Source organism: Bison bison, unplaced genomic scaffold, assembly GCF_000754665.1.
Source record: "Bison bison bison isolate TAMUID 2011002044 unplaced genomic scaffold, Bison_UMD1.0 scf7180017864499, whole genome shotgun sequence".
In the NCBI taxonomy this organism is placed as follows: Eukaryota; Metazoa; Chordata; class Mammalia; order Artiodactyla; family Bovidae; genus Bison; species Bison bison.
In genome coordinates, this window is record NW_011495058.1 from 3,363,627 (window position 1) to 3,366,161 (window position 2,535).

The window sequence follows — 2,535 nt, forward strand, 5'->3', positions numbered from 1 at the left end:
CAATGACAACACCCCTTAATCTAATCAATCAACGACAACATAACACAGAAAGTCACCAGGTTAATGACCCCAGATTGTAAGCAGCAGCCTCCCTCCAGTAAATACACATCTTGAACCCAACCAGTAAATCACAGATCTGCCTTATTGTCTTGCTTCTAAGGCTGTTGACAACCCAGACCCATCATTATAACCAACATAACTCTGATCCCAATCAACCGCTGGACCCAAAGCTTTATCTAAGACCTGCATTCCATTGCCTGACTCTTTTTTGCCCTTAAGAAAATTTACACTGATGAAATCTTAAATTGGAAGAATTAATGTATTAAAATACAGTGATTCATATTTTGTCTTTCTATTTAACTTACATTTCTATTTCATTCAGCAGAAACATTTATGTCTCCCTTGTTTCATATAGCTATGTGAAGAAATAGACTCAAAGCCTTTTAAAAGATTTAATTTCTCTCTCTCTCTCTTTCCAGACCTAGGCATTATTCCTAAAAAAAATAGAATTAAATTAGGAGAGGAAGCCCTGTGTTCCAACTCAGTTCCCACCAAAAACTTGTATTAGGGAATATGGGGGAAATGAGGCGTTATTAATACAATTTTGCAAGGTTTTTAGTTTTCTATTACTCTTTATTTTTAAAATCACATAGAAGTAGGGGCAAAGTTGACAGTGATTGGATGGCAGGTTAGGTATCAGGGCATTTCTGGAATAATACCCCATAATGTTCCTCAAAATCATTTAATTAACCTCTAACACCTACCACTGCCTACTCAAGTCCTGAATGGATTAGAAAAGATAAAGGGACAAGCAACACACTTGTTGATTGAGCCAGGTAAATCAGAATATGCCTGGTAAACTAAATGAACTTGAAGCTTTCTCTTTCTAGACCATATAGGTAGAAATGGAGATGAGATGAACTTCAATTTAAATATACCTTTGTTGTCTTACATTGTAGTTACAATGACTTCCTTGGTGGCTCAGACGGTAAAGCGTCTGCCTACGATGCAGGAGACCCGGGTTCGATTCCTGGGTGGGGAAGATCTCCTGGAGAAGGAAATGGCATCCCACTCCAGTACTCTTGCCTGGAAAATCCCATGGATGGAGGAGCCTGGTGGGCTACAGTCCATGGGGTTGCAAAGAGTCGGACACGACTGAGCGACTTCCCTTTCCCTTACTTGTTGTCTACCCTTGGCTACACGTTTAAAAGATGTGAAGACACAAAGATTAGCACCACACCATAGTGAATTTGCAGTGGCAAGCCAATGTACCACTATAACTGATATATTTAGTCCTCTGAAAATGTAAGAAAAGGAGACATCATTTCTGAATTGGTGCAATACGGAAAGCTCTTAGGTGAAATATTGTCTATGACTTTGAAGAATGGGCAGAATTTTGACAGAACAAGCAAAATACACAATGTAGATAAATATGAAAGAGTGATTTGTGGTTGCAAACTAGGGTGTGGTCCTTTGCATCTGGAATCACTTAATCTTCATAAAAAAAAAATGGCAAAAGATGAGACTGGACAGGCAGAATGTAGCCAATCTGTGACTTGCCTTTCATGCAAAAATAAAGAAATTGGACTTTCAATTCAGTTCAGTCACTCAGTTGTGTCCAACTCTTTGCAACCAACTATAGCACGCCAGGCCTCCCTGTCCACCACCAACTCCCGGAGTTTACCCAAACTCATGTCCATCAAGTCGGTGATGCCATCTAACCATCTCATCCTCTGTCATCCCTTCTCCTCCTGCCTTCAATCTTTTCCAGCATCAGGGTCTTTTCAAATGAGTCAAAACTCTTCATGAGGTAGCCAAAGTATTGGAGTTTCAGCTTCAACATCACTCCTTCCAATGAACACCCAGGACTGATCTCCTTTAGCATGGACTGTTTGGATCTCCTTGCAGTCCAAGGGAATCTCAGAGTCTTCTCCACCACAGTTCAAAAGCATCAATTATTCAGCACTCAGCTTTCTTTATAGTTCAACTCTCACATCCATACATGACTACTGGAAAAACCATAGCCTTGACTAGACAGACCTTTGTTGGCAAAGTAATGTCTCTCATTTTTAATATGCTGTCTAGGTTGGTCATAACTTCCCTTTCAAGGAGTAAGCATCTTTTAATTTCATAGCTGTAATCACCATCTGCAGTGATTTTGGAGCCCCCAAAAATAAAGTCTCTCACTGTTTCCACTGTTTCCCCATCTATTTGCCATGAAGTGATGGGACCAGATGCCATGATCTTAGTTTTCTGAATGTTGAGTTTTAAGTCAACTTTTTCACTCTCCTCTTAGTTGTCAATAATGAGAAGATATGGAAAAGAAGTAGGTACAAGCACTCTGGATATATTCTACCGTAGAAGACAGAGACAGGTTGTATATTGCCACCCTGTTTATTTAACTTATATGCAGAGTACATCATGCTAAATGCTGAGCTGGATGAAGCACAAAACTGGAATCAAGATTGCTGGGAGAAATATCAATAACCTCAGATACACAGATGACACCACCCTTATGGTAGAAAGTGAAGAGGA

The 2,535-nt window shown here is 39.8% G+C and overlaps 1 non-coding gene across 1 annotated transcript; it reads left to right on the plus strand.

The window, feature by feature from the left end:
• Positions 1-970: 970 nt before the first annotated feature.
• TRNAR-ACG lies at positions 971-1,042 on the plus strand. Its single transcript has one exon. It is a non-coding gene; the product is annotated as a tRNA-Arg (tRNA).
• Positions 1,043-2,535: the final 1,493 nt, after the last annotated feature.